This window comes from Somniosus microcephalus, chromosome 1 (assembly GCF_052327205.1).
Source record: "Somniosus microcephalus isolate GS21.2 chromosome 1, FLI_Smic_1.0, whole genome shotgun sequence".
Classification (NCBI taxonomy): Eukaryota; Metazoa; Chordata; class Chondrichthyes; order Squaliformes; family Somniosidae; genus Somniosus; species Somniosus microcephalus.
The window spans coordinates 261650126-261663371 of NC_140987.1; positions in this window are offsets into that span (position 1 = coordinate 261650126).

Genomic DNA, 13246 nt, shown 5'->3' on the forward strand with positions numbered 1-13246 from the left:
AGAGCAGTTCTAGCTTCTATCCCAGAAAAGGAAAGAGCCACTGAAGTCAAAGATCTGGACCTGAGCCACAATGTCCTTCCTATCGAGAGAGCTCTTGGTGTACAATGGTGCATTGAGTCAGACACGTTCAACTTCAGAATAATGGTGAACGAAAGACCATCCACAAGACGAGGCTTTCTCTCCATGGTCAGTTCCATCTACGACCCTCTTGGATTCCTGGCACCACTCATTCTGCCGGTGAAGCTGATCCTACGAGAGCTGTGTAGAGACAAGAGAGGATGGGATGAAGATATCCCAGAAGGTCAAGCTCAGAGATGGCTCAGATGGTTGACAGATTTGCAACAACTTTCTAGCTTCAACGTCAGTAGATGCATCAAGCCTGTGAGTTTTGGTGTTACAAAGACGGCTCAACTACATCATTTCTCAGACGCCAGTGAGGACGGCTATGGCACGGCTACTTACCTCTTGCTGACAAATCAACAGGGCCAGAAACATTGTGCCTTCCTCATGGGGAAATCCAGGGTGGCTCCGCTGAAGCAGGTCACCATCCAGAGACTGGAGTTGACGGCAGCGGTTGTTGCAGTTAAAGTTGACCAGGTGATGCGGAAAGAGTTACAGCTCCCATTAGAAGAATCTGTCTTCTGGACGGATAGCACGACGGTGCTGAAGTATATAGAGAATGAGAAGATACGCTTCAAGGCCTTCATAGCAAACAGAATCTCATCCATTAGAGAAGCTACACAACCATCTCAATGGAGGTATGTAAACACCTCATTAAACCCAGCAGATCAAGCCTCACGGGGATTGAAGGCTGAAAACTTCATGAGGAGTGAAACTTGGATACAAGGCCCAAGTTATCTGCTGGAAACAGAGAGATCATGGCCAGAAAGACCAGATATGCCAAGTCAGATTGCTGAAGACGACGTCGAAGTCAAGACATCAGTCACAGCAAATCTCATAACTACGAAAGAGAATTTTGACACAGTGAACAAGCTTGTTAACCATTTCTCAGGATGGCACCAGCTGAGGAAAGCAGTTGCATGGTTTCTAAGGTTGAAAGAGTTGCTGCTACACCTGAGCGGTAAGAGAAAAGAGTATCGAGCCACTATCCATCAGTCTGAAAGTAACCCTGATAAGCAGAGAATGCTTCCACAACAATATATGCACCAGCACAAGACCACATTGGGTAAGAATTCATTGACCGTGGAGGATTTGGCCAAGGCTGAGATGGAGATAGTTTGCTTCAGTCAAAGACAAAGATATCCAGAAGAAATCAAAGCTTTACAGCGAAATACTCCAATCAAGAAAGGTAGTCATATCTACAAGCTGGACCCTACACTGCAAGATGGAGTACTGAGGGTGGGAGGGCGACTAAACAAATCTGCTATGCCAGAGGAGGCCAAGCATCCTGCTATCCTTTCTAAGGACCTCCGGGTTGCTACTCTCATTCTTCAGCATATACACCAGAGTATTGAACACAGTGGGAGGAACCACGTGCTTGCGAAGCTAAGACAAAGATACTGGATTCCAGGAGCTAATTCTGTAATAAGAAAAATACTCTCTGAATACATTGTTTGCAGACGGTTACACGACCCTGAAAAGACTGATCACAAAGCTCTGCCTGCTACAAGAAGCAGCGTGAAAGGTTCCTGAACAAAAAAAGTGGACATTTATATTGTAAATATGTTGAACTCATTAGTTTATGACTCTTAAGAATGTTTGAGTAATTGATATGCTTCATGTGCCTAGTCAATTAGGGGCCGGAATGTAAGAGTCATGAAAGTTTAAGAAAGAAAATACTTTAAAATATTGGTTAAATAGTATAATACAGTTAATTTACCTGACTGACTTATTGTATTGAGAAACCCCCTATTTTCTTGTTCCAGTAGTATAGTCTGAGATACCCCCTTTATTCTTGCTACAATGGTACAGTCCTTAAGCTTGTCACATGGTATCCAGCCATTTTACAGTTCAAGCTCCACGAGGCTAGAGAGAAGGTAAAGGCTTTGATGGCTGGAGCAATACAGTTTTTGACCGTGTTCGTTTAAACGTGTTTTGCTTTGTAATTCTGTTTGTAAGGTGTTACAGTAAACAGCTTAAAGACAAAGTTACGTTTTGGAACATTTTATTTCGACACGCGTCTACTCGTTGTTAAAAGCCTCAAAGCTCAGTGGCTGCATGTTTGGAAATTACGAAGCGCCACTACACTTTCATAAGAACATAAGAACATAAGAAATAGGAGCAGGAGTGGGCCAATCGGCCCCTCGAGCCTGCTCCACCATTCAATAAGATCATGGCTGATCTGATCCTAACCTCAAATCTTCTATCACTCTGCATCCACCCGAACCCATGTGATCTCCCGGGAGAGGCGAAAAACCAGATAAAGACCCAATGGCCAATTTGGGAGAAAAAAATCTGGGAAATTCCTCTCCGACCCATCTAGGCGATCGAAATTCTTCCAGGAGATCACTCTGTCCCTATATTTTCTACAGTACTTACCTTCTGTAAAGGCGATCTCCACCCCAGCCAGGAACAGGAATAAAACCATCTCCTGAAATCTAACAGAATTAGAACACAGTCGGAGCAGAACAAGGCTACACGGCCCCTGGGCCCGCTCCACTACCCACAGGGCCATGACCATTCCGAACCCAGACTCATGTCCAATTTCCTGCCCGCTCCCCGTAACCCTTTATTCCCTTTACTTCTAGGAAACTATCTATTTCTGTTTTAAATTTATTTAATGATGTAGCTTCCACAGCTTTCTGGGGCAGCAAATTCCACAAACCTACCACCCTCTGAGTGAAGAAGTTTCTCCTCATCTCAGTTTTGAATGAGCAGCCCCTTATTTTAAGATTATGCCCCCTAGTTCTAGTTTCACCCATCATTGGGAACATCCTCACCGCATCCAGCCGATCAAGCCCCTTCACAATCTTATATGTTTCAATAAGATCGCCTCTCATTCTTCTGAACTCCAATGAGTAGAGTCCCAATCTACTCAACCTCTCCTCATATGACCACCCCCTCATCCCCGGGATTAACCGAGTGAACCTTCTTTGTACTGACTCGAGAGCAAGTATGTCTTTTCTTAAGTATGGACACCAAAACTGTATGCAGTATTCCAGGTGCGGCCTCACCAATACCTTGTACAACTGCAGCAATACCTCCCTGTTTTTATATTCCAACCCCCTAGCAATAAAAGCCAACATTCCATTGGCCTTCTTAATCACTTGCTGCACCTGCATACTAACTTTTTGAGTTTCGTGCACCAGGACCCCCAGATCCCTTTGTACTACAGTACTTTCCAGTTTCTTGCCATTAAGATAATAACTTGCTCTATGATTTTTCCTGCCAAAGTGCATAACCTCACACTTTCCAGTATTGTATTCCATCTGCCAAATCTCTGCCCACTTACTTAGCCTGTCTATGTCCCTTTGCAGGTTTTTTATGTCCTCCTCACTCACTACTTTCCCTCCCATCTTTGTATCATCTGCAAACTTTGATATGTTACACTCGGTCCCCTCCTCCAAATCGTTAATATAGATTGTAAAGAGTTGGGGACCCAGCACTGACCCCTGCGGAACACCACTAGTTACTGGTTGCCAATCTGAGAACGAACCATTTATCCCAACTCTCTGCTTTCTGTTAGAGAGCCAATCCTCCACCCACGCCAGAATATTACCCCCAATCCCGTGATTTTTTATCTTGAGCAATAATCTTTTGTGTGGCACCTTGTCAAATGCCTTTTGGAAGTCTAAATACACTACGTCCACTGGTTCCCCTTTATCCACCCTGTATGTTACTTCCTCAAAAAACTCAAGCAAATTTGTTAAACATGACTTCCCCTTCATGAAACCATGCTGAGTTTGCCCTATTAAATTATGTTTATCCAAATGTCCCGTTACTGTCTCCTTAATAATGGACTCTAACATTTTACCAACCACAGATGTTAGGCTAACAGGTCTATAGTTTCCAGCCTTCTGCCTACTACCCTTTTTAAATAAGGGTGTTACATTAGCAGTTTTCCAATCTGCCGGGACCTTTGCTGAGTCCAGTGAGTTTTGGAAAATTATTACCAATGCATCCACAATCCCTACCGCTACTTCCCTCAAGACCCTGGGATGCAAGCCATCAGGTCCAGGGGATTTATCCGCCTTGAGTCCCATTATTTTACCAAGTACCACTTCCTTAGTGATTTTAATCATACTTAGTTCCTCCCCCCCTAGAGCCCCCTGTTTGTCCAGTGTTGGGATATTCTTAGTGTCCTCTACTGTAAAGACTGATACAAAATAATTGTTCAGTGTTTTTGCCATCTCCATGTTTCCCACCATTAATTTCCCGGTCTCATCCTCTAAGGGACCAACATTTACTTTAGCCACCCTTTTTCTTTTTATATAACTATAGAAACTTTTACTGTCTGTTTTTATATTTTTTGCTAATTTACTTTCATAATCTATCTTCCCTTTCTTAATCAATCTTTTTGTTATTTTTTGCTGTCTTTTAAAGACTTCCCAATCTTCCATCCTCCCACTAGATTTGGCTACCTTATATGCCCTTGTTTTTAGTCGGATACTATCCTTAATTACTTTACTTAGCCACGGATGGCTATCTTTTCTTTTACACCCTTTTTTCCTCAGTGGAATATATTTTTTTTGGAAGTTGTAAAATAACTCCTTAAATGTACACCACTGGTCATGTACCGTCTTACCCTTTAATCTATTTTCCCAGTCCACTCTAATTAATTCCGCTCTCATACCTTCATAGTCTCCTTTATTCAAGCTCAGCACGCTTGTTTGAGATCCAACCTTCTCACCCTCTACTTGAATATGGAACTCAACCATGTTATGGTCACTCATTCCAAGGGGATCCTTTACTAGGACATTTTTAATTAATCCTGTCTCATTACACAGGACCAAATCTAAGGTTGCTTGCCCCCTGGTCGGTTCAGTTACATACTGCTCAAGAAACCCATCCCTAATACACTCAATGAACTCTTCCTCAAGGCTGCTCTGCCCAATTTGATTTGTCCAGTTAATATGATAATTAAAATCCCCCATAATTATAGCTGTTCCCTTATTACAAGCCTCAACTATTTCCTGATTAATACTCCGTCCAACAGAGTTGCAACTGTTCGGAGGCCTATAGACTACACCCACTAGTGTTTTTTTCCCCTTATTATTCCTTACCTCCACCCAAACTGTTTCACTATCCTGCTCCTTTGACCCAATATCATTTCTCTGTATTATAGTGATTCCTTCCTTTATTAACATAGCCACCCCACCTCCTCTCCCTTCCTGCCTGTCCTTCCTGATTGTTAAATAACCTGGTATGTTTAATTCCCAGTCATGGTCACCCTGCAGCCATGCTTCTGTAATGGCCACAAGATCATACCCATATGTCATTATTTGTGCCGTTAACTCATTCATTTTGTTACGAATGCTACGTGCATTCAGATAAAGAACTTTCAAATATGTTTTGTAACACTTAGTTCCTGTTTTTTCCCTTTTTAGTACTTTACTTTTTACTCCATACCTTCTGTCCCTTCCTGACACATTTCGATTGGTGAGCATGAATTCCTGGCCCCTCATAGCTTAATCTAGCTAGGTATAGGGGTGGGATAAGGATAAGGGGATTGTTAAAGTAGTTGTTTTTCCCTCGATGTGCCGTGTGTTCCCCATTCCCTGTATAAGTATAATTATAGTGTTATATGCCTGTAATTGTTCTCTACCAGTAATTTTCTCATAAGACTGTGTTTTCGTTTCTGTTTTAATAAAGTCTTGGTTTTCTTACACCAAACCACCTGTCTACTCGAGTCTTTCTGTATCGCCGCCTGTACCTAAGTCCGGTGTCTAGAACCCAGGGGGGTGGGAGCAATTCGAACCGCTCATGGGCAGTGAGGGGCATAACTGACTGGGCGCATGTGCCACCCGCCACCCCCTACAAGAGTGTAAAAATGTTTCTGTGAAACTGTAACGGCTTTGAGTATTTTGGTAAGGTGTTCAGGGAGAGGGGGAATTTCGTAGCCGAAATGCGCTACGTACTTTTGCAAATTGGTAAAATTCTCCTTTACAGTGAGGTGAACAGTGGAGGGTTCAAGAATGGGGACAATTCACTCCTGGGCCACTTGAACTTCTGCCTCGGGTTTAAAACAGAAACTGCTGTCACTCACCAGACACCAGCTATGCTGTCCATGCTGGTAGTGGGACGCTCCTGTGGTGACACAATATGTCCCACCTCCTATATATGCTACCTGCGGGGGAACATGGCCTGTGCCATTGCCTCCATGGTACAATTTATAGGTTTCGCGCCAACAGCTCTGAACCCACACTGTGGTTTTGAATAGGCATTCAAGTGCTGGGGACACAGGATTATGTGTGCTCCCCGGCTTCAGCACCCTGAGAGGTCAGTACCTGTCATAGCGTGCTCCCACTTTATGACGTAAGGTGGGACCGCTGTGAAACGAATGTGTGCACCCCCTTGAATGACTCCAATGTTCTCTACCCTGTATACCGGTGCGGGTTGGGCTGTCCTACCCATGACCGGCATCCTAACTACTACTCCCATGATCGTGTGGTTGGACTGCCCACAATCCACTGGGACTGGGTAGGCTTCGGAAGCTAGCCGGAGTTGGCACGGGCTTAATGCATTCTCAAACAGATGGAGGGCTGCGAGGTGTTTGTTGCTGATCCAGGAGGGGACTAAACCCTGTTTTAAATCCACCAGATTACTGCGGCCCTTGCCCAGCAACCACGCCCCGTATAGCACGCACACCTCATTCTGCGCAGCCTGGTCAGAAGTATTTCTGTTTTCCCTTATGAGGGCATTTACCGTCTTTGCGTGCTTCTCCAACTCTGTTATGATCTCCTTTAAATGGACCGTCATGGCCTGGTCCTCATGCAACTCTGAGCCCACTACCTTGTTCTCATCCAATAATATCTTTCTTAACTGTGTTTTTAAACCGTTTATCTGGGTCTGCAGCTCTATGTCATCCAAACTGTTGATGACAGAGGACCCAGTATTAAACGCAGTAAAAACATCATTCCACACTCCCCTTCTTTGTCTCCCTGCATTACCCAAAAACTCGTGGTGTGTGGTGTACAGTTCGGTTTTGTCGACATTGGCCAAATCGAACTCATAAAATTTCCTGAACATATCCTTTAATAGGGCCTAGTATAGCTGCTCTGTTTCTTTGGGGCACCACTCCGGTAAATGTACCTCGGTGAGATTTAAAATCACGGAGGCTACCGCGTAGTGTACCCCCTGGTACAGCATCTGATTGGTAGGCACTAGTGCCAGCCCATTCCCTGGTCCCTTGGTGGTGGTGGGGCACCCTTTCCTGGGTAACCTCGCTGCCTGCATCGTGGGCGGGGCACAAGCTCAGTGGCATTGACTGGGATCGGGGAGTATTGTACCGCACACACCTTCAGGCTGGTATCCCACTTCATCCCCTCCCCGGCGTCTTGCCACTGCCGGTGGAAAATGATAGATATGCCTGCGGGGCAGACCCTCTCTGACCCCCACATCTATATATATAAAACGGTATGTCTCTCTGTCTGTCTTTCTGTCTCTCTGTCCGGCTATACAATCAAAGGTTATAGAGCGTACCTACACATATGTTATATCAAAAGAAAGCTCATCATTAGGGGACTCTTGTAGGTGTATTTACTTTTTGGTCGGACAAAAATTGTTCCGACAGTATCCAAAAAACGTTCAAAATTCCGCTCATTATCCGCTCATTAGCATCGAGTGACGTGAAGGTTGACCAATCGTACAGTCGAGCGACCCGACGGTCGACCAATCGCTGCGTCACGGGGGCGGGTTCATTGCGTGTGCGGGCGGGCCATCCTACAGTCGAGTGACAGGATGATTGACCAATCCTACAGTTCAGTGACCTGACGGTTGACCAATCAGTGCGTGTGTGGGCGGGCCTTATCGTTCTGAACCGAGGTGAGTGGCCGCCATCTTGATTCGAAACTGTTCATTTCTTTTTCCCGCTTTCTGCATGTTTCTTTTCAAATCTACATTCCCAGCAAAAAAAAAGTTGCTTTTAAAACACAAATTGTTTTTTAAAAAAGTTAATTAATTTGTAAATCTTTTCTCTAACCTCTATAATTTTCCTACCTTTCACCGTTTTTCCAGGCCCGGGGCCTAGGCTTCTCCAACTGCCAGCAGCGCAACTCTAGTCCCAGGCTCCCGGCCTAGACAGAGACAAACACTGGCAGAGGGGAGAGGGTGTGCTGCCTCAGCTCCATTCCCGGGGTCAGTAGGTGGGGAGGCTTCATAAGCAACTGGGGTAGGTCGCAAGCCCCGAATAATAATCTGAAGATCCTGTGTGTTTGCAGCTGAGGAAATTTCTTCTGCTGACAGCCCCAGGTTAATGGCAGCCATCTTTGTCAAGGAGGGCGAAAAGTTTCAGTGTGACGCCATTTTGATTCAGTGAGTAACGGAGTGCATGCATGGCCATCTTAGTACAGGAACATAGAGTGGGTGGGGCTTCAGTGTTCCCAATCGGGTCCTGGTGACCGAGACAGACAATCGACTGTGTGGGCGGGGCCTAATCTTTCCAACTGAAAAGCAAGCGGTGACCATTGTTTGTGATACAACACACTGACAGGTGAGGACCCCTTTTTTAATAAAAAGATTGGTGAGGTTGTAAAGTGTATGTTATAGAAAGATTTACCAAAAATGTTTTATAAGTACTTTAAGTTTCATGTTTCCCCACCCCTTGCTCCCCCACCCCTTGCTCCCACACCACTTGCCATGTCAGTGCAGGGGCCCGAGGCCTAGGCTTTTCCAACGGCCAGCAGCGCAACTCCAGTCCCAGGCTTCTGGCCCAGACAGGGACCAACACTGGGAGAGGGTCTGCTGGCTCTCCCTCCTCCCTTTCCCCCCATCCCTTTCCCCCCCTCCCTTTCCCCCAGCCCTCCCTCTCCCCACCTCCCTTTTCACCCTTCCCCCCACCCCCCCTTCCCCCAACACACCCCCACCCCCCCTTCCCCCCACCCCCCCCACACCCCCTTCCCCCCCACAACCCCCCACCCCCCCTCACACCCCCCTTACCCCCCACTTCCCCCCACCCCCCCTTCCCCCCCACACACCCCCACCCCCCCACCCCCACTTCCCCCCCAACCCCCTTCCCCCCCACACCCCCTTCCCCCCCACCCTTCCCGCCCACACACCCTCCCACGCCCCCCCCACACACACCCCCCCACACTCCCCCACCCCCCCTTCCCACCCCACCTTCCCCCCCACACCCCCTTCCCCCTCCCCCACACCCCCCTTCCCCCCCACACCCCCTTCCCCCCCACACCCCCCCTTCCCCCCCACCGCCCCCTTCCCCCCCACACCCCCTTCCCCCCACCCCCCTTTCCCAACCACCCTTCCCCCCAACCCTTCCCCCCGACACCCCCTTCCCCCCACACCCCCTTCCCTCCCACACCCCTTTCCCCCCCACTCCCACCTCCCCCCACCCCCCTCCATCCTCCCCCTTCCCTCCCCCACACCCCCTTCCCCCCCACACCCCCTTTCCCCCACACACCCATCCCCCCCACCCACCCCTTTCTCCCCCACCCACCCACCCCTTTCTCCCCCAACCCCCCGCCCACCCCTTTCTCCCACCCCACCCACCAAGCCACCCACCCCTCCCATCCCACCCCACCCACCCCTTTCTCCCCCACCCACCCCACCCTTCTCCCCCCCACCCACCCCACCCTTCTCCCCCCCACCCACCCCACCCTTCTCCCCTGCCACCCACCCCACCCTTTAAACTGGGGAGCTGGTGACCATGGCTTTCTCGGCTGGGGCATCCGTGGGGACCTTCTAGGGACTTTGGCGGGTGGGGTTTTCTTGGCTGGTTGGCCTTTAACCCGAACCGCTGCCCCCTCCGGCGCGGTCTGTGGGCTCACCACTGCCGCTGGCAGTTCAGCCTGCTGGGCGCTCATGGTGCTGGGGAGCTTAATCGCCAGGGCAATGTTCGCCGCTGGGTCATAGACTCCGCACCCCGTGAGACGCTCACCAGCAGATACCATGCTGGAACCGTCTACATAGATCTCGCAGCCTGTGGGATGTATCCCGGCCCGTAAACCTATGTTCACTTCCCAAACCCCTTCTGTTCCAGGATATACCAGGTTGGCTGCGAGCTTTGGTTCGCAGAGACCCTTCACTCTAAGATACATCTGTGAGAGGAGCAAGGTCCAGCGGGCAATGCGGGCACTGCTCACTGTTCCATCCTTGATCCTCCCATCCAGGAGCATCTGGGTGGGTGTGTGATGGGTGAGGAGGGTGATGGGAGAGGTGCCTGTGAAGAGCAGTGATCTTTTCACAGCCCAATGTGTGGCCAAGAGGAGCCGCTCACAGTTGGAGTAGCTCCTCTCCACATCCGTGAGTGTCCGGGAGGAGTAGACCACGGGCCTCAGCCAGCCGTGCCGCTCTTGGAGCAGTACAGCACTCAGGCTGTCCCCGCTGGCTGCTACCTCCAGGAAAAACTCTTTCCCCCCATCTATGGCCCCTAGAGCTGGTGCGGTCTGCAAGTCCTTTTTGAGCCTGACGAATGCTGCCTGGCAACCCTCATCCCAAAGCCACTCCACTCCCTTGTGTAGAAATCGGAGCAGAGGGGCTGAGTTGGCTGCATAGTCCTCAATAAAGTCTCTGCAGTACCCGGTTAGCCCTAGGAACAACCTCACACCCGTTACTGTGTTGGGGACCGGTAACTCTTGTACCGCCTCCCTCCTAGCCTTATCTATGGCCCTTTTTCCAGCGCGGACGGTCAGACCTAGGAATTTTACCTCCTGCTGGCCGATCTGCGCTTTCTTTGGGTTAACCTTAAAACCCTTTTGCCCTAGCAGCTCCAGCAGTTCGGCCAATAGTAGGCCATGCTCCTCTTTCGAATCAGTGAACAGGAGCAGGTCATCCACATATTGCACCAACTGTCTGGGCTGGCTATAATCCTTTAAACTGTTTGCCATGCACTGATGGAAAATGCTGGGGCTGTTGTGAAAGCCCTGCAGCAAGCAGTTCCACGTGTACTGTTGCCCTTTAAACGTAAAGGCAAACTTGTACTGATCCTCCCTCCTTAAAGGGATGGACCAAAACCCGTTAGAAATATCCAGCACCATGAAAGTGGTCGCGGATGCTGGAATACTTCCTATCAGGTCGGCAACTGCTGCTACTGTGGGGTCACAGGCTGGGATGTTACTATTGAGCACTCGATAGTCCACCGTGGCCCTCCAGGAATTGTCCGGCTTTCTAACCGGCCACAATGGAGAGTTTACGTTGTTGGCTATCGGCCTCAGAATCCCTGCTGTACTAACGAGGACATGGCTGCTTCCATGTCTGGCTCTGCTTCCCTGGGAAGGTATACTGTTTCTGTGGTCGGGCCATGTGGTCCCCGTCTACGCTGACCTAAAACCCGTTGACCCTCCCGCAGTCGTGTTTGTGCATGGCAAATGTGGCTAGGTGGGCCTGCACAAATGCCTGGAACTCTGGTAGGGTATTGCTGACCATAAGCTCGAGGTTATAATCCTCTTTGGGCTTCATGGTGCAGACGGTCCCCTTCCCTTCCTTTCCCGGGATCACTACTATCTCACCATTCTTTACTTTACCTGCCCCCCATACGCAATGATTTCTCAAATCTACTAGGATCCCGTGGCCTACAATAAAGTCGGCCCCCAGGACCTCTTCCACCCTCCACTTCCCATTTCATCAGGACACAGGTCCACTTGGAGCGGAGCGGTCCTAACTGAATGGCGAGCAGGATAGAAAACGAGCCAGCCTGTTCTTTGCCTGTGAACCCCAACAGACTGTATGGGACCCCGTTAGATAGAGGCGAGGTGGTGGGGTTAGCTGAGTAGACCACGGTGCATGATGCCCCCGTGTCCAACAGATAGGTCCCCGTCACCTTTTCTACCTCCATCTCCAAGAGGGGTCTTTTCCATTCATCATACCGGAGAGAACACAGATAAACAGGCTGCGCTGGATCTAGTCATGGCTGTGGGTTGGATGGGGCTGATGGGGTCAGAGCACCGGTAGCGGCTGCTACTCTCTCCTGGCCAATCAATAAGGACCTCACGGTGTCCAAAAGTGACTCGACCTCTGCGGGAGGGATTCCTGCCCCCGCCTTTTGGGCTGGGGCTGTGGAATTCTTTCCCTTGTTATCTTTCCAAGGGTTTTTGCACTCCTTCCGCCAGTGACCATCCTTCCCGCACCCGCAACAATTCGTCTTTGTGTTGGGGGGGGTTACTCCCTTCCTGATGCCACTCTTTCCCCGGTCCGGGTTTTACCTCATGCACCTTCCCCTTGGGTGGGTGTGCATCGGTTCCCCTACCGTTTTTATAGGCTAGAGTTAGCTGCCTGATCACCGTAAGTTCGGTGGTCTGGGGGTTTTTGGGGTCGAACCAGACTTCTGCCTTGGCCCAGACCTGTGGCAAGCTGTTTCCACCAGGCAACGGAGCCAATGGGCCAGGGGATCCCTGTTCAGGAACGCCCGGTTCGGCGCCCCCGGGCAGGCCCTCTGGTACACCGGCCATAACCAGTCCGCGAAAGCCTGCGGGGTTTCCCCTGCGAGCTGGACTGTCTTCTCCACACGGGAGAAAGGACTCCCCTCATTCATCCCTATGGCCTCCAGAACTGCATCCCTGAGCTCCTCATACCCGCTCTGCCCCTTCTTACAATCGTCAGAGAGGGATTGGAGGAGACTACTCTCCAGGGAAAATAGCAGCATCTTGGCCTGCTCAGCGCCATCACAGTCATTGACGCTGGCTGCCTGCTCTATGTCCCTGAAGTGGATCGAGGGGTCTCCCTTTTCGGAGAGCTTCGGGATATGGTTCACCATAGCCCTAAGCTGTTGGGTGCTATAGGGTAATACAAACTGGTTTTGGAGGGGTCCCTCATCGTCGCCATTGACGGGTGGGCCAAACCTCCGATGCCGTGCTGGGCACATCGGTCCCGGCTCCGACCTCTCTGGCGGGGGTTGCTCCGACTCCGCTATCACCTCTGGCTCCACCGCCCCCCCCGCCCCCCCGCCTTGCTGCCAAACCTCGCTGAAACTTGGCGCTACGGTGGTGGTCGTGAGATCATCTGTCCCTCAACCGGGTCGTCCCTGGGCACTACCGGTGACGTTGGAACTGTCCTCCCCTCGTTCCCCATAAAATCCGCCTGACCTGCCTTCGGGCTTATGAGGCATACCATGCCTTTTGTCTTCCGGAGGGCCCGGCTCAGATTTTCTATCCGCTCTTTACAGGGGCCGTGGTCT